Source organism: Hyla sarda, chromosome 3 (genome assembly GCF_029499605.1).
Source record: "Hyla sarda isolate aHylSar1 chromosome 3, aHylSar1.hap1, whole genome shotgun sequence".
NCBI lineage: Eukaryota > Metazoa > Chordata > Amphibia > Anura > Hylidae > Hyla > Hyla sarda.
In genome coordinates, this window is record NC_079191.1 from 122,173,026 (window position 1) to 122,197,768 (window position 24,743).

General features: G+C 42.6%; 2 protein-coding genes across 6 annotated transcripts in view; one reads left to right on the forward strand and one right to left on the reverse strand.

Annotated features, from left to right (window-relative positions):
* Positions 1-15,704, reverse strand: part of P2RY14 (purinergic receptor P2Y14) — a 97,895-nt gene extending 82,191 nt beyond the window's left edge. The window contains exon 1 of one of the 3 annotated variants that reach the window (XM_056564954.1): positions 15,495-15,704. The gene's annotated coding sequence lies outside the window, so the exon portion shown is untranslated. Of the gene's footprint in view, positions 1-5,681; positions 5,759-14,682; positions 14,769-15,494 lie in introns of those variants that run through there. The other 2 variants (XM_056564959.1, XM_056564961.1) reach the window with 2 other exon arrangements.
* MED12L (mediator complex subunit 12L) overlaps positions 1-24,743 on the forward strand; it is a 627,340-nt gene that overhangs the window by 247,628 nt on the left and 354,969 nt on the right. The gene's annotated exons all lie outside the window — the stretch shown is intronic.

A 24,743-nucleotide genomic window follows, 5' to 3' on the forward strand; every position in this document is an offset into this window, starting at 1 on the left:
AAGCCTTGACTCAATATGTGCATGGTGGTCATAGCTCCCAGTTTAAAGCTGACCTGTACAAATGGGTGTCATTCTATGTACGTACCAAGGACAGATGAGGGGCTGTTCAGAAGAGGGACCTAGGAGGCAAAAAAAGGCCTGGAGCATCTTCCTTAGACACCTCAGCACCAAAACATATCTACATGCATGAGTTAAAAGTCATTTAAAACTAAAGTCTTTTCTGACTGTCTATGAATAGTAGATACCAGAGGAAATGACGGTTGGACATGTTAGATTTCAACATGTCCTGCCCTTTATTCTTATAAGAGAAAACCTGCTGACAGAGGTGTCTGGAAGTAGCCTCTTCCCAAAAACTTGTCTGTTTGGTCAAGCTTATTTGTGGTGGAGCAATAAGGCACATCTGTCCAAATACCTAAAGATTCAATCTGATATATTTCAAAAGATTAAAAAAGTTATATACTTTAGCATGGAAAGTGCTGAAACGGTGTCTTTTACTGTAACAAAAACTAAGCCAGACAACATACACAGCAATATGAAACATTTTGGAAACACTGGCCCAGATTTACTAAAAATGCTAATTCTTAGGCAGTGTAAAACCTAGAATAGATAATGCAAAGTCTATAATGCAAAGAGTCTTGTGCCAGATGATGGTACATCTTACTTTGTTTTTTCTTGCATTTTACATTGATGGCCTATCTTCAGGTTTGGCTATCTATGTCTGATTGGTGGTGTGCTGAAACCCCATACCGCAACTGTTTACCAGAACCATGGCCCTGGTATATACATAGTGAAGGCACAAAGGCAGTTGGCATTCTGTGGCTACATTTCTATGCCTGATGAACTGGAATTTTGCCTCACATGCATCAACATTTTATCATCTAGCACGCTACAATTTTCATGCTGTGTGTGCCAAAAAGAACAGGAAAATGCACTTTTCTAAACTGGTCAGGGCATAGATGAAAAGGAGCATGACCTAAAATACAATGACATCCACCAAGCACATTAACTGTGCCTGAAGTAAACCAACTAAAGGTTGGTAGAAACTGAAACTGAAGAGTACAAACTTAGACTAGACAGCCTACAGACGCAGAAGGCTTATTAATCAGCCTGATACACTTTGACAAATCTGGCCCATTTGAAGTCTGGCAGTCTGTTTGCATGGTCTAAGAGTTTTACTAAATTCTTCCCGTCGTGTAATGGTGGCACCAGGTTACTGCAATGCAGCTCTTATTGGAGTGAAGTTGCGCTGCAGTAACACAATACACTAAGCCAAAAGCCAACTGCTTCTTGCCATGCATTTCACATATGTTGGAGCCACGGCTCTGCTGAAAAGCTAGCTAATCAGCTGTGGTGCCATGTGTCAGTACCTTGCTGATCAGACATTAATAAAGTATTCTGAGGATAGGCCATCAATGTGAAATGTCTGGAAAACCCCTTTGATTAACTCTACTTTTTAACAAAAGTCTTGTTTTGACTATGGCAATTTACCGTATTTTTCGCCGTATAAGATCCCCAAAACTGCAGCCATCAACGGCCGGGACCCGCGGCTAATACAGGACATCACCGATCGCGGTGATGCCCTGTATTAACCCTTCAGACGCGGCGATCAAAGCTGACCGCCGTGTCTGAAGGGAAAGTGACACTAACCCGGCTGTTCACCGCGGCGGTCCCGAACTGCCCAACTGAATAGCCGGGTTAGTGCTTACAGGACACCGGGAGGGACCTTACCTGCCTCCTCGTGTCTTCTCCGTTCAGGGATCCCCTGTATTGCTGGCGCTCTCCTTCCTCGTCATCACATCGTCGCGTACGTGCGTTGGCGTACGTAACGACGTGATGGCGGCGACGGAGAGCAAGGATACCCGGCCGGCAGCAGAGACGTTCTGGAGCGACGGGGACACGGCGACATCGATGGAGCGACATCCAGGGCAGCGGTGACTGGTCCGGAGCGGCAGGGATACGTGAGTATTACCTCCTATGCAGTGGTCTTCAATCTGCGGACCTCCAGATGTTGCAAAACTACAACTCCCAGCATGCCCGGACAGCCAAGGGCTGAAAAATACGGTAACCCTCTACATGCTGTGATTGCAGCATGCAGAGAGTGACCTGTGCAGTAGTGTTGAGTGTGAATATGCAAATTTTTATCACAAATATCGGCACTTTTGCGCATATTTAGAATATAGCGCTATATATTTGTAATGACGAATATTCATTTTTTTTTCCTTTACAGTACACATCACAACAATGATGTGTACTGTGTAAAAAAAAAAAAAAAAGTGATCATCCCTCCCTGCTTCCAGCTTGTGGTCCAAAGATGGCTCCAATATTATTTACTGTGTGAGTCGGTATGGAGCGCGAATATTTAGTATATGCGAATATGCAAATATTTGAGAATATCGCCACTTCCAGAGGACACTGATCCCTCTCTTCTTTTAGATGAAAGATATAATTCCGCATGCGCACTATGCAAATTTCATTACGAATTTTCACATGGAAAAAATAGGGAATGAACATAGCGAATATGTGAATTTCGCAAACATAGGATGAATATTTGTCCATTTATTTGCAAAATATCGCAAATTCGAAAAAAATGGCCCCTGCCACTCATCACTACTGTGCAGCATGGAATGCTAATGAGCAGCCATGTCTGCAAAAGGCCTAATGAAGGCTTCCATGCCTGGCATGTAGACTTTACTAATAAAGTCAGACAGACTGTACTACTAGAGCACCAATTTCACTGGTCAATGCAGTTCAGTAGTATTAATGTAAGCAATGCAATGACTGCTTATGAAAGTGTTTAAAAAGAAAAATAAAAAAAGGGTGGAAAATGTTATTTTCCTCATCCCCTTCTAAAAATAATAAAACTTTCAATTTTGCGCCTAAAAATCCATATGATGACTTATTTTTTGCGCCACCAATTCTACTTTGCAGTGACATCAGTCATTTTACCCAAAAATCTACAGCGAAACGGAAAATAAAATCATTGTGCTACAAAATGGAAGAAAAAACGCCATTTTGTAACTTTTGGGGGCTTCCGTTTCTACACAGTAAATTGTTTGGTAAAAATGACACCTTATCTTTATTCTGTAGGTCCATACGGTTAAAATGATACCCTACTTATATAGGTTTGATTTTGTCGTACTTCTGAAAAAAATCATAACTACATGCAGGAAAATTTATTTGTTTGAAATTGTCATCTTCTGACCCCTATAACTTTTTTATTTTTCCATATGGGCTCATTTTTTGCGCCATGATCTGAAGTTTTTAATGGTACCACTTTGTTTTAATCAGACTTTTTGGTCACTTGTTATTATATTTTAATGGTGTAGAAAGTGACCAAAAATACGCTATTTTGGACTTTGGAATTTTTTGACGCATGCGCCATTGACCGTGCGGTTTATTTAACGTTATAATTTTTTATTTTGGACATTTATGCATGCGGCAATACCACATATGTTTATTTTTATTTACACCGTTTCTTTTATGGGAAAAGGGGGGTGATTCAAACTTTTATCAGGGAAAAGGTTAAATGATCTTTATTATTTTTTTTTTTACTTTTTTTTGCAGTGTTATAGCTCCCATAGGGACCTATAACACTGCACACACTGATCTTTTACACTGTTCACTGCAAAGCCGTAGCTTTGCATTGATCAGTGTTATCGGCGGTTGATTGCTCAAGCCCGGATTTCAGGCTTGGAGCAATCAATCGCTGGTAAGCCACCTCCTGCTGCGTCCTGGCTGATCAGGACATCGCAATTTTATCGCGATGTTCCCGATCAGCCCGCCTGAGCAGCCGGGATGCTTTTACTTTTAGACGCGGCGAACAACTTTGATCGCTGAGTCTAAAGAGTTAATCCCGGACATCAGCCCGATCGGCGATGTCCAACATTAGCGTGGGTCCCGGTTGCTTATAGCAACCAGGACCCACCGGGAATGATGCACGCTCACCTCGTGAGCGCGTATTATATCTGGGGACGTGCATACGGACGTTTATAAATGTCCATTTGCGCTAAGGGGGTTAAACTGTGTAGTTAATGGTGTAAAGGAAAAATATATATATATATATATAAACTTCAGAATTGCTGATTTTTTTGGTCACATCCCCCCAAAAAATTATAAAAAATGATCTACACCTAAATTGTAACAATAAAGACTACCTATTACAGTACAAAACATAAGCTATCACACATCTCTGTAGATGAAAATGTAAAAAAGTTATATGGGTCAGAATATGATGATTCAAAGCTTTTTTATAATTTTATTTTTTAAGTTTATATTTTTCTTAAAAGTAGTGAAACACAATAAAATTATATTAAGTGGGTACCACTGCAATCCTACTGACATGCAGAATAAAGGTAATACGTCAGCTTTTATGCCTTGCAGTAACTTTTATGGTAAAAATAAATGGTATCTTTAAAGGGGTACTCTGCTGGCCCAGCATTCTGAAGATTTTGTTCCGATCGCTTGGAGCAGTTGGCAGGGGTCGCGATGTCACGCCACGCCCCCACAACGCAAGTCTATTTGATGTCTGCCACGCCCCCTTCAATAGGCTTTCATTGAGGGGGTGTGGAATGATGTCACAAGGGGCATGGCAGTGAAGCCACGACCCCGCCGCCCACACCCAACATTTTAAACAACAGGACCCCTGGGAGCACACATCTTATCCCCCATCCTTTTGATAGGGGATGATTTCTAGGGGCAGAGTACCCCTATAAGGGTAGGGTCACACATACTGTATTTTGCTGCATATTTGCTGCTGCTTATTTTCCTATCTATTGAAGTCAATGGATAACAAAATGATGCAGCTGATTTTGCTACATATTAACTTCAGTGGATAGGAAAATATGTAGCAGCAAAATACGGCCTGTAAGACCCTACCCTAAAAACTGCAAATGGATACACAAAAATTAATACACATACACTTATGTATATCTATTTTTCTTAAACCTTCTAAGCCAAGGAGCCTGTACTTACAGTCATGGTGGCACCCCTGAAAGTATTTGTCCAAGAAAATGATTGCAGTAACATGTGTTTTGCTATACACATGTTTATTCTCTTTGTGTGTAAGAAGCTTATTGAAGCTTATTGAAGCTTATAGGAAGAGACTGATTTCAGTTATTTTTTCCAAAGGGTGTGCAACCAAATATTAAGTTAAGGGTGCCAATAATTTTGTCCAGCCCATTTTTGGAGTTTGGTGTGACATTATGTCCAATTTGTTCCCCCCCCTTTTGGTTTAGTTCCAATACACGCAAATGGAATAAACATGTGTACAGCAAAACATGTGTTACTGCAATCCTTTTCTGTGAGAAATACTTAATTTTCTCGCAAAATGTCAGGGGTGCCAACATTTACGGCCATGACTGTATATCAAGTTACCTTCAAACCTATGAATAAACATTGGTGAACATTAAAAAAGTACAGCATAAGAACAATGTGGTAACTCCTAAAGACATGGCATGTAACCATGAAGATACATGTACTACAGGCTGAGAAACTTATATATATATATATATATATATATATATATATATATATATATATATATATATTGTATGTTTTTGGGCTAGTTATTTTACGCAATAGAAAGAGAAACAAATTCCTCTTCTACCTTTCTCATGTATAGTTCCACTTTAGATATTAACAGAAAGTTCTTAGAAATATGAAGAACTCTTTGTTTATATTACCATCCAATATTTCCACATACAAGGAATGGAAACCATCATCAGGAAGCACGTCTCCACATGTCATAATGCAACTAATAGCTTTTAGCACTAATGCAAGGTTTGGGGACCTATGAAACATAAAGTCAGAATTCTTTGTGAGATCTGTTCATTTTCCAGAAATGCGCAATGTAGGTTTTTAATATACTCCAAAAATTCTTGAGAAGACATCTGGCAAAAGCATACGATAGTGTCTTCTGCTTTCATCTTAAGAAGGCTCAATCTACTGTACAACAGCTGAGTTGTGTTTGTCTGCTTGCTTGTACTTGCTTTTAACGACTATTGTTTGTTTAGGGTCATCATGTTGGGAGCCTTGTGTTTGCTGGAAAAAGATTTTACTTACTAAATTTGGTAAATGATGAGGTCTTCTTTTTCATAGGAATAAAAGAATACTTCATAAAGGCCAAGAAACCAACATAAACAGTTTTATGTCATTTGAGTTAACTTGTCGACTGTTCATCATAGTTATACATAGCAAAGAACCTTGGAAATAAAAGCCATAGCGTGGTCAAATAAACCTGTCAAGCTCTATATGCCAAACATTAATTCACAAGATACCAATATTTATTTTCATCTTACTAGTCATATGTGCTGCCGCTCATCAGAGCATTACTAATATACTGTATGTACCAAAATTCCCAGTTAGTTAAACCTTGTTTTTTAAAAAGTTTTGTTTCACTTCTCAAAATGTATCTCTTCTGTGTGTTGTTTTATTTTTTAATGTAAACATGTTTCTCTGGCTTTTTATAGGGTTTGTCAACTTTGGAAATCTAATTTTGTTACATTAAAAAGTATTCCCATCCGAAAAATGTGTGGCATATCAAAGAGATAGACCATAAATGTCTGACAGACGAGGGACCCACACACTTATCAGTTTGGTCCACAAAATAAATGTATCAAAACAGCAAGATGCAGCTAAAGGAAAACTGTCAGCCTGTTCACCCACACTTAACCCAATACCCTGGGTTATAGTGTGGGTGAACAGAAGTTCAAGGAGGGGTCACTTACTTAAATATGTCCAATAGATCCTGAGATATGTCCCCCAGAAGATCCTCTGCTAAATTCAGATATTCATTATCTGTGACTCCACATCCTAGTGAAGTCATAGACAAGTTGTGGTGTCTGGTGAGGGTAATGTGCAATTAACCTTTTTGTGATGCCAGGGCGTGGTTAACCTATACACCATCCGAGGTTGAGCCAGCTTCTCCTGGGCCAGGCACGGGGCAATAAGAACTGCAATGCATGGTTAAGGGGAAACTGACTTTACTAAGGAAGGATAGATGGTACAATCTGTTACAGTTCAGATTGGTATGAAGAGAGGTGCAGGGTGAACCTTGGAAGCTTATCTGCTTGCTGGGACTCATAGTTGATTGTGGTTTGTATGACTGACTTGCTGCATGACAACCCACGCTTACTTTAGTGACTGTATGACTGACTTGACTAACTTGACTTGAATTCTCAGGACTTTAGTGCTTACCGCTAGGCTTGCCATTCACCGGGGTACTGGAGTTATGAACTCCTACCACACTATATAAGGGGCAGGTTTTGAGCATTCCCATTGGGCAGACAAGTCACATGATTCATCTTTTATACACTCCCCTAACAACAAGGTCTCTAGGAACAGGGATTAAAGTAACAGGTGTACAATAAATGACAATACATTAACCATGACATAACATTATGATATATTGAGTTCTGAGTAGTGTGGGCCAAACGGACACTGAAAGCAACATCTGCCACACAAGAGGGGCAGGATGCTATATTCTGTGCACATTCTGTACTGGGTCACCACAAATGAATATGTATAATTAGTGGGTGGACCCCCCCCCCCCCCCGCTAAATCCTAGTGAAGTGGAGTCACAGGCAATGCCAAATTTTTTATTTATCGTATATGCCCGAACTTCCACCATTAAAATAATAAACCTTAAAGAGGTACTCCGGTGGAAAACTTTTTTTTTTTTTTATGAACTGGTGCCAGAAATGTAAACAGATTTGTAAATTACTTCTATTAAAAAAATCTTAATCCTTTTAGTACTTTTTAGCAGCTGTATGTTACAGAGGAAATTCTTTACTTTTTGAATTTCTTTTTTATGTTGTCCATAGTGCTCTCTGCTGACACATCTGTCCATATCAGGAACTGTCCAGAGCAGCATAGGTTTGCTATGGGGATTTTCTCCTGCTCTGGACAGTTCCTGATATGGGCATCTGGTGTCAGCAGAGAGCACTGTAGACAACACAAAAAAATAAATAAAAAAAATAAAGATTTTCCTCTATAGCAAACAGCTGCTAAAAAGTACTGAAAGGATTAAAAAGTTTTAATAGAAGTAATTTACAAATCTGTTTAACTTTCTGACACCATTAAAAAAAAAGTTTTCCACTGGAGTACCCCTTTAACTTATTTCACCTGGTTCTCCCAATATCGCTCTCCCATCCTATGGCCCTGATCTTCTTCCTGGTTGTGGGACCTGACATGTCATACTGCGGCTTAGCTAATTGTGGCCACAGCAATATCCTGTCTTGGCTGGTTATAGGCTGAGTACCAGGGTGACGCAATAGGCCCATGCACTAAGAAGAAGACTGGGCCTGGGCCCATTATATGACACTCAGCCTATCATCAGCCAAGGCAGGACATAGCTGCAGCCAATGATTAAATGAGCACAATATGACATGTTGGGCCCCAAAACCAGAAAGAAGAACAGGGCCAGAAGATGGGAGACCAATATCAGTGGCACTGGGAGAGCAAGGAAGGTAAGTTAACGTTTTTATTATTTTAATGGTGGCAGCCCGGTCATACAGACAAATAAAGAATTTGTCCGGAGTACCCCTTTAAACAGATGGTAACCAATACTGTGCAGCCTTTTTTTTTAAAGACAAAATACATTTACATGCAGTGTCTATATTAACAAGTGCTTCTCTTAAGATGGCCATTCCCCTTTTTGGCTAACTCTCCTGATCTGTTCATATCTATGCCCACATCACAATAGACAGTCTACTGTTCCTGCCAAAATTAGAGAGGTTCACAAAATGTTTTGCTAATGTGTATGGGGGCCTTTAAGCATGTCTATGATTTGCCTTCAGCTCTCCTTAAAGCTGTAAGAAGCCAATGTGAGGTGAAGCAGAGGTTGAGTGGAAATAGGTCACAGAGGAGAGCACGGAACCCCCCATGTGCTGCTGTGAATTAGTGGCCCCCCGATTTGCTGGACCCAGTATGCCCATGCATTACATGGACAGCCACTTATTTTATTGGCCAATATGTATGCCTAGTCATGGCTTCCCATAGCAATAACAGTAGATAACAAGGGATGAAAGAAGCCATATTTGATCAGCTGATCACCATGCTGGCTTTATGCTACTTGACAAAAAAGCAAATTAGCAAACTGGAATTCCCTATGCCTCTACAACAAGAGGTTCTACAGCAGCTGTGGTACGGATTATACATAATAATTTACAGTTCCGGATTTTTAGATCAGGAAATATAGGCAGAGATTTTTTGGAACCATATTTATCTTCCAAAACATTTTATTGGGTTTGTATAAGGCATACACAACTTCTAAATATGAATACTAATACATTTTCATGTAAATGATAAACAGCTGAATTAACATAACATGGAGCCTTTTCTAATGCAGAAGCACAGCTAGAGGAGGCGAGGGGCTAGTTAGAAACAGTGGCAAATATTTCTTGGTAAAACAATAATGTGAATGTGCTTCCCCTTAACAGTTGTTCCAGAAGTACCTTTCTAGTAGTTACAGCAGTCAGCTATTCTCCAAAGAGCCACAGCATTCCCGCTTTTCCCCAGCATTTGCAACAGTGTCTCTTTATACAGTGTACTGAAGTTTAAAAGACTGAAGCCCCCCCCCCAAAAAAAAAAAAGAGGGTAAAATCAGCTGCTACCAATGTGTGACATATTGCCTTTTTCAAGCAGTTCCACAATAGTCACATTAGAGCCTCTTGTTATGTGATTAAATGATTAATACTAAAGGACCATTGATCAGTACTATTGGCAATCTTCTTGTATAGCCTGACTTTGCATCCTGCACGCCAGAGGCTGGTAAGAGACCTCTGGTGGCCATTTGTGTTCATTTGACCCCTGTGATGAGCCCACCGGCATCTCCTGTGATCACAGCATCTATAGGGTTAATGACACAGTGTGATCATTGATGTCCGCCATTGTCAGCGAGTTCCCGGCTATGATAGCAGCAGGAACCTCCCCTGCTATGTAGCGAACATAGCTCTTGTGCTCGGTATAAACAGTACATAAGTTACTTGCTGTAGTATCCTGCGATTAATGGCATTTTTCCTCAAAGGGTTACAAATATAAACAAGCCCTATCCCTAATAAAAATGTAAATCACCCCTCTTTTGCTATTTTCCAAATAAAAACAATGTAAGAAAAAACATATTTGGTAACGCTACGTGCTGAAATATACAATCTATTAAAAGATAAATACTCCAAAAAAATTATACTAATAAAAACTAGAGATTGTGGTGCAAAAAAAGGGAGTCCTTATACAGCCTAGTACAGTGGTCCCTCAACATACAATGGTAATCCGTTCCAAATGGACCATCGTTTCTTGAAACCATCGTATGTTGAGGGATCTGTGCAATGTAAAGTATAGGACAGTGGTCTACAACCTGTGGACCTCCAGATGTTGCAAAACTACAACACCCAGCATGCCCGGACATCCAACGGCTGTCTGGGCATGCTGGGAGTTGTAGTTTTGCAACATCTGGAGGTCCCGCAGGTTGAAGACCACTGGTATTGGAGGTTATACTCACTTGTCCCCACCGCTCAGAACCGTCACCGCTGCCCTGGATGTTGCCCTCCATCGCTGACGCCGCGTCACCGACGCTCCGGTAAGGCCTCTGCTTCCCCGACATCCTCGCTCTCTGTCACCACCATCACATCGCTACGCACGCCGCTCCTATTGGATGACGGGAGGGCATGTGCAGCGACGTGATGATGACGATGGAGAGCGACGGCAATGCAGGGGATCCCGAAGAGGACGTGCCGGGGCCCCGAGGACAGGTAAGTGATCGTCAGCGGACCACACGGGGCACCGTAAACGGCTATCCGGTGGCAGCTGAAGCAGTCTGCGCTACCGGATAGCCGTTTATGCGATGGCCCCAACATACAAAAGCATCGTATGTTGATGCTGCCTTCAACATGCGATGGCCTCTGAGAGGCCATCGTATGTTGAAATGATCGTATGTCGGGGGCCATCGTAGGTCAGGGGGTCACTGTATACAGAAATATAAAAAAAATATAGAGGTCAGAGTAGGGCAATTTTAAAGGGGTTGTCCGATGAATAAGACAACCTGTGTATGGTGTCAAAAAGTATAATAAAGCAACTTACTAATATAACATTCTCCATAGTACACTTATCTCTTTATATAAGCTGAGCTGTCTGGCTTGTAGCTGTGACCCCACATCACACTCTCTGAAGCAATGCTCCTCCCTTTCTGCTCCCCCCTCTGTCTACTCAGGAAGAGACAAGTAATATTAACAATGGAGCTTATATAACTGCTCATTAGATTTTAAGGCAACAGGAAGCATTACTGACATAAGACAGCAGTGACTCTTCCTTCTGCCTTATAATCTAATGTGCAGTCATATGAGCTCCCCTCTTCACATCAATAGTCTGGTCCGAAGCAGACAGGAAGGGAATGGATGGAAGCTCTTATCAGCTGCTGTACAGAGCAGGAGAAGTTTTACTCCTGGTGAGGACAGTTCCTGGCATGGACAGAATTGGCAGGAGTAGCACCTTATCTGACTGGAAATACTACACAACTTTTAAATAGAAGTAATTTCCAAATTTGTATCACTTTCTCCCACCAGATAAATTGAATGTTTTTTCTTCCAAGTAGCCATTTAATTCCTTTTCGTATGTCAGGCAGACTGCGATACTAGAGCAAGGAAGCCACAGATAACTCCTTGCTTATTCTTTATTGAGACATGTTTTTTTATTATTTTAAATGCAGCTTTCGTTTTGCTGATAGACTGAAGGAGCAATAGAGGGGAATATGAATGATAAGATTTTAAAGTGAGCAATTTTGTTAGCTGTTTATTAGCAAATAGTAATATAGTATATACAATAGTACATCTATGTTTCTATGTACACACACTACATCGACTCAGTTGTGAAAACACTTAAAAAAACTAAATGCTTAGTTTTCTTAGGACTCATTTACATCTTAGAAATCTAATATCCAGCTTTTAGTACCAGACTCTGACCCCTCCTTATATAAAGCAGAGGCACCTTTTGTGCCCCCTCAGGCTCGGGGGCTGTGCACCCATTATAAGTTGGTCCCTATAACACTGCATGGCATCACTTTCAGCATCCATATCCCTGTGGGACTAACTTAACTGGAAAGTTTATTCACATTTGAATAATTACAATTAATTTTTGTATTTTGTCTGTGCTTTGTCTGGCAGGCACATTCAAAGATTGATATATTTTTCTGCACATTTTTTCTCTCACGTTAATTATTGATTTGCTTGGGATTCTCAAAGACCCCCCCCCCCCCCACACACACACACACACACGCACACACACACTTTTTTTTTTAAATATATGGTTAAAAAAATTTGTGCCACTTTTTAGTTTTTCTCGCCAAATAGTTACAATTCTGCGCCACTTTTGCCGAGCTATGCGCCAAAATTGCAAACCCCGGAAAAAACAGGTGGGCAAGCTATATCTGAGGAATAAAAAGCTTTAAAGGGGTACTCCACTGGAAAAAAAATTTTTAATGAACTGATTACAGAAAGTTAAACAGATTTGTAAATTACTTCTATTAAAAATTATTAATCCTTCTGGTACTTATCAGCTGCTGTATGTTCCACAGGAAGTTCTATTTTTTTTTCTATCTGACCACAGTGCTCTCTGCTGACACCCTGTCCATTTTAGGAATTGTCCAGAGCAGGATAGGTTTGCTATGGGGATTTGCTCCTACTCTGGACAGTTCCTAAAATGGACAGAGGTGTCAGCAGAGAGCACTGTGGTCAGACAAAAAGGAAATTCAAAGAGCAAAGAACTTCCTGTGGAGCATACAGAAGCTTATAAGTACTATAAGAATTACAAATCTGTTTAACTTTCTGGCACCAGTTGAAAATGTTTTTTTTTTTTCCCCCAGCGGAGTACCCCTTTAAGGTCAAGATGGGCTTGGTCTTTAAAGGGGTACTGCCATGGAAAACTTTTTTTTTTAAATCAACTGGTGCCAGAAAGTTAAACAGATTTGTAAATTACTTCTATAAAAAAAAATCTTAATCCTTCCAGTACTTTTTAGTGGCTGTATACTAAAGAAAAATGCATTTCCTCTGATGTCATGACCACAGTGCTCTCTGCTGACCTCTGCTGTCCATTTTAGGAACTGTCCAGAGCAGCATATGTTTGCTATGGGGATTTTCTCTAGCTCTGGACAGTTCCTAAAATGGAGCAGAGGTCAGCAGAGAGCACTTTTTTGGATTTCTTTTTTGGATTTCTCTTTAGTATACAGCCCCTAAAAAAAACTGGAAGGGTTAAGATTTTTTAATAGAAGTGATTTACAAATCTGTTTAACTTTCTGGCACCAGTTGATTTAAAAAAAAAATAAAAATTCCACGGGAGTGCCCCTTTAAGGGGTTAAAAAAAATCATATGGGTGTGTAGGTGACAAAATAAAAGCTTTAGGACTTTGAGAATGAGTGCTGCAAAAAAAGAATAATGTACAATTAATTAAAAAAAAAGAATTATATGAGTAAAGGGTTAAATTGCTTTTAATAATTATATACAGCTATATATTTTTTGTCTAGGCTTTTAACATTTCTTTTAGTCCAAATAAAATCCTATAGGTTTTATACCACCTCAGAGCTGGTGTGGATTTTACATGATATTTTTCAAGTAAATTGTCTACACAGCCTTTGAAAATATATAGAAAATTCTCAAATTACGTTAACATGCCCACTTTAGCAGTTTTGAACGTGGTCAGAAAACCAATTTTTTTTTTTTGCCGCGACGAGCTTTGAATATCCCCCTCATTGTGAGTTATTAATCCACAGGAAATTAGGTTGCTGCTCACAGGACTTTACAAAAGCAGATTAAAAGGGCACTGTCAGAATCAAAAAAATGTTTTCTATGTTGTACACCTTGGCAAAACAGTAACCTTTCTAATATACTTTATAAAAAATGTTATCTCATTTTTATAGAAATCATGGCTTATAAAAAAAAAAGACAACTAGGGGTCCCCATACTATCAATAAAATATTCCTGTCTGGCTGCAGCATCAGCTTTGTCCCACCCAAAGCACAGGTTGGGACAAAGTCCAGGAAGTGGGCGGTGGCAACTAGCACTCCTCTGTGCTCACTCCTGTCCTAACAGACTCCTGTCTGAAAACAGAGAGGAGGGGGTTACAGAACAGTCTGCAGTAATTGGATAGAGAGCCCCAGCACTGCACAGCAGACTCAGGAAGGTAGTAAATGCATGCGTGAGGTAGTGCGGGCTCAGTGCTTTTCCAGGACACGCCCTTTCTGAGCAGTGGATGTCAGAATGAGTAAGCAGCAGAACGGAGTCAAATACCGAAGTTAGACACATAAAAATAACAAATAAAGCAACTGCACCTAGTACGTAACATATATAAGCATTTTTTTCTGTGATAGGACAGTTAAACTTTAATTAAAGTAAAAACAATAAGACATTGTTTCCCAATGTGTGCCTCTAGCTGTTGCAAAACTACAACTCCCAGCATGCCCAGACAGCCTTCGGCTGTCTGGGCATGCTGAGAGTTGTAGTTTTGCAAAAGTTGGAGAAAGAAACACTGGTTGGGAAACACTGCAGTCATGAATCCAACCTTAGCTTGTTGGCTTAGTATATACCAGCCAATGTACTGTAGTATTTTTTTTTTTTAAATATTGTGGTTATTGTGACTTTATTTCTGAGAAATCTGCATGCCAATACCAGTCGAAATAAAATGACACATAATGAAACTTACCCTCCATCGTTGTTCACTCTTGTGGGATTTCAGGAAGAGGGTGCAGGCTTATCACCGTCATACCTGTCCATGTTAGCATTCCGATGGTTCTGCCCCAGATAAAAGCCATTAAACACGCACGCTCATTATTTGGGGCTGCTTTTGCTGTACTTTGCAGCTATGAATGAATCTGATGTGCTCGTCTGCCATGTACATTTTGGGGATGGTTCAAGATGATGTAAAATATAGATCCACAGCTTAACAGTGCCCTATGTACCTGGCTTTCAAATAAGGAAGTGAGTTTTCAGGTAGAACCAGTTCTCTGGATGATGCGTTTTTACTACGTTGTAGCTTTAGCTGGTTGATTACATATTGTGATCCTTGTGACATTTAGAATTTGACTATAAAACATAAATATTATGTCATTTGCCTAACTTTCAACACAACAGCGAGACAGGGATGCCTGCCTTACCTCGACATTCCCTATTTACTATCATTGTTTTGCATCTTGTTCTCTTTATTTGCATTTATGGCACAATTTACCTTCTTTTCATGCTGTAATTGGATTAAGGTAAAACCACTAGATGGCATACTATTAAAATTGTTCAAATTCTATTATTTAAAATCATTAGATACACGGTATTTCTTTCCTATAAAAACAGATTTTTGCGATAGTGTTTCAGAATGGAATTAACTCAGCTGCCACGGTTCATTTAAACAAACAATTTCTGTATTCATAGATTTCCTGCCATTTCTAACCATCAGATAGCAGTTATATAGAGCCGTAATAAAGCAAGCAAAGCGATAAATGAAAGAAAGATAAAGGACGTTACCTGTTCTAGCATGATGCTTTAAAGCACTGTGTGATCCTCTATACTGATGTTTGCCAACCCCTTCATGATCTCGAGAGGAAACTCAGCGGTGCAGTCCAGCTACAGAACTGTGACAGACTGAAGCCTGGGTCCTCCCCTTTTGTTCAATGCTGGTGTAGCTACAACATACCAATCTGTGCTGTTTATCTATCAGTCCAATAAAAATCTTTTGATGATAACCTGAAATCTACAGCGATTATTAACTCAGCAAGAATTATTGGTGCTTGGCAAAACCGGAAGACAGAAAAAAAAAGTACATATTCTATTGTTAGCTCTGGACTCTAGCTGCACTTTCTTTTAACTCTTTGAGTAGATGTTTGTTTCTTAGGATTATATGTTCACGATGCCAAACATGTAACAATATATTGGGATTAAAAGTGTACTCTAGCGCCGACTATTAATCCTCCATTGTGCCCGGGCTGAAAAAAATATGAAAATAAACTTTCACTCACCTTCCTGCGATCCCCTGGAGAGCTGCTACAGCTAATCGGTCCTCCGTTCCCATCTTCTGCCTTCTTCCTGTGCACGGGTCGTCAGTGATAGGCTGAGTGCCATGGGACGATCCGTACACAGGAAGAAGGCAAAAGATGGGACCGGAGGACCGCTCAGCTGTAGCGGTGCTCCGAGGGATCGCAGGAAGGTGAGTGAAAGTTTATTTTCATTTTAGTCGGCGCTAGAGTACTTCTTTAAGTCACTCCCCCTTTTTGGCAAAGCATGGCTGTCTTTTTTGTAAGCTACACAACCCTCTGCAGGGCCGGATCATCACTGGCGCTCATGGAGTAAATACAATGGGGCCCCGACCTGCTGCTGCCCATCCCAGTGACGGAGGGAGGGGGCCCCCGAGATTGTTGCTCCTCTCCCGACGCTCCCGTACTACAGCATGGTGGAGCGGGAGCTGTCAGCTGTCCCACTCCACCACTCCCTCATCTTTCTTACATGCAGCAGCTGCTCCATTCACCTTTCATGTAGTGAGAGCCGCGGGGACGCCATGGCAGGCCGGCGCGATGACATTACATCATCGCGCCGGCGCACGGAGATCACGTTCCCGCGGCTCTCACTCTCAGAACGGCGCGTGTGAGAGAGGTGCACTCGAGTCACCACCACCCACTAAAGGATTTGCAAAGAAAAGGGTAAATTATGAGGAGTCCACATGTCAGGGGTGACCACAGGACATGGGATATTATATATGAGGGGCACATGTCAGGGGGGTATTATATGTATATTATATGGCCAAATGACAGCGCCCCCCCACCCTGTCATGCACCTATATAATGCACATATAATACCCCCTGACATGTGCCCCTCACATATAATGCCCCCTGAGGGGGCAGGAGGACAGGGGGCATTATATATGAAGGGCACAGGACATGGGGCATTATATGTGAGGGGCACATGACGGGGGCATTATATCTGGGGCACATGGCAGGGGGCATTATATGTGAGGGGCACATGTCAGGGGGCATTATATGTGGGGGCTCATGACGGGCCCCCCTGTCATTTGTCCATATAATGCACATATAATGCCCCCCTGACGTTTGCCCCTTACTCATAATGCCCCCCTGTAATGTGCCCCTCACTTATAGTACCCCGTCTTGTGCCCCTATCATATAATGCCCCATGTCCTGTGCCCCTCACATATAATGCCCCCTGAGGGGGCAGGACAGGGAGCATTATATGTGAGGGGAACATGACAAGGGCATTATATGTGAGGGGCACAGCACATAGGGCATTATTATGTGGGGGGGGGACAGGACGGGTTATAATTATTATATGTGGGAGCACAGGATGGGGCATTATTACTATATATGAGGGGCACAGAGTGTTTTGCATTTCAGAGGTATAGGCCGGCATTTATCATTGTAGGTGTAAGTGAAGCATTTTTTTTACACCTTTGTGTGTGCTGTAATGTGTAGGAGCGCCACATTTATAAAAAGTTAGCAGAGCATTTGATACATTTTATGCAGGTCACATTTTCTGAAATTTCTCTCTTCACATACACCAAAAAGCTAAGTCTGGGCTGGTGTAGTTTCAGAGACTTTTCAGTGGCTTTGCGCCTTTTTTGCGCCTTTTCACAAAAATACGCAGTTCATAAAACCCATCCATATCATGTGTATTGCCAAAATCAGTGGATTGCAACTCAAGCGCAAAAAAGGCGCAAATAAACCCTGCTTGCGCCTTTTTTGCACCATTTTTAGACACAAAAAACAGTCTAAAGACAATTACACATGTCGGCTATAGTGTATATTATAAGGAATTTTTGGGGTAGTATGGTTTTTATGGGCCACAATACATTATGGTATTGTATTCAGAGGGTGCATGGCAAGGTTATATTCAGAGAGCACAGTATGTGGTAGTATTATATTAAGAGGGTTCAGTGTGTTGTAGTAATATAATATATTCAGATGGTTCTGTGTGTAGTAGTATTATTTTCAGAGGTTACGGTGTGTGGTGGTTTTATATAAAAGGGTACTGTTACGCCGAGCGCTCCGGGTCCCTGCTCCTCCCCGGAGCGCTCACGGCGTCTCTCTCCCTGCAGCGCCCCGGTCAGACCCGCTGACCGGGAGCGCTGCACTGACATTGCCGGCGGGGATGCTATTCGCATAGCGGGACGCGCCGCTCGCGAATCGCATCCCAAGTCACTTACCCGTTCCGGTCCCCGGCTGTCATGTGCTGGCGCGTGCGGCTCCGCTCTCTAGGGCGCGCGCGCACCAGCTCTCTGAGACTTAAAGGGCCAGTGCACCAATGATTGGTGCCTGGCCCAATTAGCCTAATTAGCTTCCACCTGCTCCCTGGCTATATCACCTCACTTCCCCTGCACTTCCTTGCCGGATCTTGTTGCCTTGTGCCAGTGAAAGCGTTTAGTGTTGTCCAAAGCCTGTGTTACCAGATCTCCTGCTTTCCATATTGACTACGAACCTTGCCGCCTGCCCCGACCTTCTGCTAAGTCTGACCTTGCCTCTGCCTAGTCCTTCTGTCCCACGCCTTCTCAGCAGTCAGCGAGGTTGAGCCGTTGCTAGTGGATACGACCTGGTTGCTACTGCCGCAGCAAGACCATCCTGCTTTGCGGCGGGCTCTGGTGAACACCAGTAGCCGCTTAGAACCGGTCCACCGGCACGGTCCACGCCAATCCCTCGCTGACACAGTGGATCCACAACCAGCTAGCCGAATCGTGACAGTAGATCCGGCCATGGATCCCACTGAGGTGCCCCTGCCAAGTCTCGCTGACCTTACCACGGTGGTCGCTCAGCAATTGCAGCAAATTGCCCAACAAGGACAGCAGCTGTCGCAATTGACCGCCACGTTACAGCAACTTCTGCCTCTGCTACAGCAGCAACCATCTCCTCCGCCAGCTCCTGCACCTCCTCCGCAGCGAGTGGCCGCTCCTAGCCTCCGCTTGTCCCTGCCGGACAAATTTGATGGGGACTCTAGACTCTGCCGTGGATTTTTGTCTCAATGTTCCCTGCATATGGAGATGTTGTCGGACCTATTTCCTACAGAACGGTCTAAGGTGGCGTTCGTAGTGAGCCTTCTTTCTGGAAAGGCCTTGTCTTGGGCCACACCGCTCTGGGACTGCAATGATCCTGCCACAGCCACAGTCCAGTCCTTCTTCGCTGAAGTCCGTAGTGTCTTCGAGGAACCAGCCCGAGCTTCTTCTGCCGAGACTGCCCTGCTGAACCTGGTCCAGGGTAATTCTTCAGTAGGCGAGTACGCCATCCAATTTCGTACTCTCGCTTCCGAATTATCTTGGAATAACGAGGCTCTCTGCGCGACCTTTAAAAAAGGCCTATCCAGTAACATCAAGGATGTGCTGGCCGCACAAGAGATTCCTGCCAACCTGCAAGAACTTATCCATTTGGCCACCCGCATTGACATGCGTTTTTCTGAGAGACACCAGGAGCTCCGCCAGGAAAAAGACCTAGATCTCTGGGCACCTCTCCCACAGTATCCTTTGCAATCTACGCCTGTGCCTCCCGCCGAGGAGGCCATGCAAGTGGATCGGTCTCGCCTGACCCAGGAAGAGAGGAATCGCCGCAGGGAAGAAAATCTTTGTCTGTACTGTGCCAGTACCGAACATTTCTTGGTGGATTGCCCTATTCGTCCTCCACGTCTAGGAAACGCACGCACCCAGCTCACGTGGGTGTGGCGTCTCTTGGTTCGAAGTCTGCTTCTCCACGTCTCACGGTGCCCGTGCGGATTTCTCCTTCTGCCAACTCCTCCCTCTTAGCCGTGGCCTGCTTGGACTCTGGTGCCTCTGGGAATTTTATTCTGGATTCTTTGGTGAATAAGTTCTGCATCCCGGTGACCCGTCTCGTCAAGCCGCTCTACATTTCCGCGGTCAACGGAGTTAGATTGGATTGCACCATGCGTTACCGCACAAAACCCCTCTTAATGTGCATTGGACCCCATCCGGCGGGGATGCTATTCGCATAGCGGGACGCGCCGCTCGCGAATCGCATCCCAAGTCACTTACCCGTTCCGGTCCCCGGCTGTCATGTGCTGGCGCGCGCGGCTCCGCTCTCTAGGGCACGCGCGCGCCAGCTCTCTGAGACTTAAAGGGCCAGTGCACCAATGATTGGTGCCTGGCCCAATTAGCCTAATTAGCTTCCACCTGCTCCCTGGCTATATCACCTCACTTCCCCTGCACTTCCTTGCCGGATCTTGTTGCCTTGTGCCAGTGAAAGCGTTTAGTGTTGTCCAAAGCCTGTGTTACCAGATCTCCTGCTTTCCATATTGACTACGAACCTTGCCGCCTGCCCCGACCTTCTGCTAAGTCTGACCTTGCCTCTGCCTAGTCCTTCTGTCCCACGCCTTCTCAGCAGTCAGCGAGGTTGAGCCGTTGCTAGTGGATACGACCTGGTTGCTACTGCCGCAGCAAGACCATCCCGCTTTGCGGCGGGCTCTGGTGAACACCAGTAGCCGCTTAGAACCAGTCCACCGACACGGTCCACGCCAATCCCTCGCTGACACAGTGGATCCACAACCAGCTAGCCGAATCGTGACAGGTACGGTGTGTTGCAGTATTTTAAGAGTGTGCACAGTGTGTAGTAGTATTATTTTCAGAGGGTACGGTGTGTGACAGTATTATATTCAGAGGGTACAGTGTGTCAGAATTATATTCAGAGGCTGTGTGGCAGTATCATATTCAGAGGGTACGGTGTGTGCCATTATTATATTCAAAGGATACAGTGTCTGGCAGTATTATAATAATTATTGTTTTCATATAGAGGATCAGAATTGATGTAGTGAGGAACCATCTGGGCATAAAGTTCTGCCGAGTGAACATTTAGCTGGAACAAGTCCTGCCGGTATGTACCATCTGAATTAGATAAGGGAAGACTATAGAGAAGACGTCACCTGTAGTCACTGATATCATTGTGTATTCTCCTCACTATAGAGAAGATGTCACCTGTAGTCACTGATATCATTGTGTATTCTCCTCACTATAGAGAAGACATCACCTGTAGTCACTGATATCATTGTGTATTCTCCTCACTATAGAGAAGACGTCACCAGTAGTCACTGATATTATTGTGTATTCTCCTCACTATAGAGAAGACGCCACCTGTAGTCACTGATATCATTGTGTATTCTCCTCACTATAGAGAAGACGTCACCTGTAGTTACTGATATTATTGTGTATTCTCCTCACTATAGAGAAGACGTCACCTGTAATCACTGATATCATTGTGTATTCTCCTAACTATAGAGAAGATGTCACCTGTAGTCACTGATATCATTGTGTATTCTCCTCACTATAGAGAAGACGTCACCTGTAGTCACTGATATTATTGTGTATTCTCCTCACTATAAAGATGACGTCACCTGTAGTCACTGATATCATTTTGTATTCTCCTCACTATGTCCTATCAGAGATGGAGTCACTTGTAAGTTCTGCAGTAATGATGGGTGGAACAAAATCTCCCAGCATAACCTTACCACATACTTAAGGACATACTGGAAGCTGTAGTTTGAAAAACTGTAGTAAAAACTTCTTTAGCACTTTCCCATTCTGTGGCAATTGGTATATTTGATTATTATACTGGAAATTATTTTCTGCAACATGCTACAGCGCGGGCATCACAACATGCTACAGCGCGGGCATCACAACATGCTACAGCGCGGGCATCACAACATGCTACAGCGCGGGCATCACAACATGCTACAGCGTGGGCATCACAACATGCTACAGCGTGGGCATCACAACATGCTACAGCGCGGGCATCACAACATGCTACAGCGCGGGCATCACAACATGCTAAAAAAATCAGGGCCTACATCCCTTAATGTTATGTTTTTGCAAATATTCAAGTTGCTGTTTAAATGTCTGTACAGACTCTAATAAAACCGCATCTGCAGGCAGAGGATTCCACATCCTTATTGTTCTTAGTGTAAAAAACCCTTTCCTTTGCCTTAGACAAAAGGCTGCGCCTGTGCTAGGATTGGTCTATTCTCGTGGGGGGGACGTTTGTTATGGGGCCCCAGGGGTGGGGGAGGGGCCCCATCATACTCAAGTGCTCCGTCCTGCAGATTGCCTTAATCTGGCCCTGCTGTCATGGTGTAAACATGTCTAAAAAGTTTGTAAAACATGTAAAAATTCTGGAGCATGTTGCGTAAGCCCCTTTTTTTTTATATGCATGTTGTTTAAGGCATGTAAAGCGAAGAAGCTTGTCCATCTAAGGAACTAGGAAGAGAACCTGTGGGAGAAAAATGTTCTCTGTGTAGTCTCTAGCCTGGACAAACCTACTGCTCTATACTCGTGGCCAACTCAAATAAGTCAAGATACTGCCATTAAAGGGGTACACCAAAGGAAAACATTTTTTCAAATCAACTGTTGCCAGAAAGTTATACAGATTTGTAAATTACTTTAATATAAAAATATTTATCCTTCCAGTACCTATCAGCTGCTGTTCACTCCAGAGGAAATTGTGTAGTTGTTTTCTGTCTGACCACACTGCTCTCTGCTGACACCCCTGTCCATGTCAGGAACTGAAGAACTTCCTGTGGAGCATACAACATATTTTTAGATATACAGATTTTTAAATATACAGATTTGCTAATTACTGATAACTTCCTGTCACCAATTGATTTGAAAACATGTTTTTTTTCCTCCCGAGTGCCCCTTTAAATAGCTTAGGGTATCCTGATCACACACTTTTTTACAGTTTCATGATACGTCCTCGTTTTCCTGACAAGTGGGTTTATAGTTTGATAATCCAGGGAATCAGTCAGATGCGTGGGACTTAATTTTAAAATGGGAGTGATTATCAGGTGCTGTGCAGGATTATACAATAAGGGTGTGAATGTTAAATGGTATGTTTGCCCAATACACCCCCCCAAACCTTCTCCCCCCCCCCCCGATGGTATAATCCCATCTATTACCTGATAGTTACTCTCCATATTAAAATCAAGTCCACCAATCTGACTGATTCCCTGAATTATCAGAAAACTATAATCCCACATATGTCAAGAACAGAAGGGATAATCAAGAAACTGTGAGCAGGATACCCTAAGATATTTAAATGGGCACTCTCATTAAAACATTTTTGCTACTGCACTCCTTATGGTAAATAAAAAATATTTCTAATGAAGTTTTTTATGTTTTATTTGTGTGTAAAAAAGCTGCCACTAGGTGTCTCCCTACTTGCCAGAGCACATTTCCCCCCATCTTTTGCACAGACTTTGGACTTCTGCTGGCATTGCAGAAGTCCAAATTCAGGAAATGCAGTCTGGAGTACTGGGGGGGGGGGGGTGTGCAGGCTTAGCCAATCATAGCTCATCTCACACTGAACTGCTATGGACTGTGTGTAACAGAGTGAGGGAGGAAGTTCTCTCCTCCCCTGTATGGCTTCAGATGATGTCACACCTACTGGGTAACACCCCTTCCCAGTCTGTGAATCTGACTGAGACTGAGCAGAAAATACAGAGTAATATCAAGGTAGAAAACTAAAATATAATAAAAATAAAGACGGGGTGGTTTATCATGATGGGGGCAGTGAACTGGGATCTTTACAAGATTGGGAAATTTAACAAGATCATAATAGGTACTCTTTCATGGCAATTTAATCTCATTTCTTTTGGGTTTAAATGTCTTTAACTTCTTGTTAAACCTCTAAAAGGGACCATGTGTATTGTCCTAAAAATGCAACAATCATGATTTGGAGTAGATAACTATTGTTGGCACCCCTGCCACCATCCCATGTTTTTAAATCAACTGGTGCCAGAAAGATAAACAGATTTGTAAATTCCTACTATTTAAAAAATCTTAACCCTTCCAGTACTAATCAGTTTCTGTATACTACAGAGAAAATTGTGCAGTTCTTTCCAGTCTGACCCCAGTGCTCTCTGCTGACACCTCTGTGTGTATCAGGAACTGTCCAGATTAGAAGCAAATCTATATAGCAAACCTCTCCTGCCCTAGCCAGTTCTTGACACGGACAGAGGTGACAGCAGAGAGCACTGTGGTCAGACTGGAAAGAACTTCACACATTTCTCTGTAGTATATCTGTAGTATACAGCAGCTGATAAGTACTGGAAGGGTTAAGATTTTTAAATAGAAGTCATTTACAAATCTGTTTAACTTTCTTGCACCAGTTGATTTGAAAATATTTGTTTTCCACCGGAGTACCCCTTTAAGCCAGCAATACGTATATTCACATGAGAATACATTTCCTGTGTTGCTTTAGTCTTAAACGTACACAGCTTGAGTAACGGTAGATTGCGCTGTATAGTGAGACGCTATTACATTGAACACATTTCACAGTACAACCTGACTTTGTTACCATAGGGAACTGAAATTATAACTCCAGGAGAACTAAACTTACCTCATTACCCATCGCGCCCTTCAGGGGAAACCCTTCTGTTTTCTCATTTGGGGAAATCCAATGTCATAATAATAATAATGCAACTGATTTCCCAGTATTAGGGCACGGGGCACATCAGCAGCATGTGACCTTTGATTCCTGTCCTCCATTCCCATCTTCAATGTATACATAGTACTCTTATCGGTCATCTTTATGTAGAGCAGTTTCCTCCAAACTGGGGACAACATTAGGCAGGCAGTGTTCCCCCACATTAGGCAGGCAGTGTTCCCCCACATTAGGCAGGCAGTGTTCCCCCACATTATGTAGGCCAGTGGTCTTCAACCTGCGGACCTCCAGATGTTGCAAAACTACAACTCCCAGCATGCCCGGACAGCCAACGGCTGTTCGG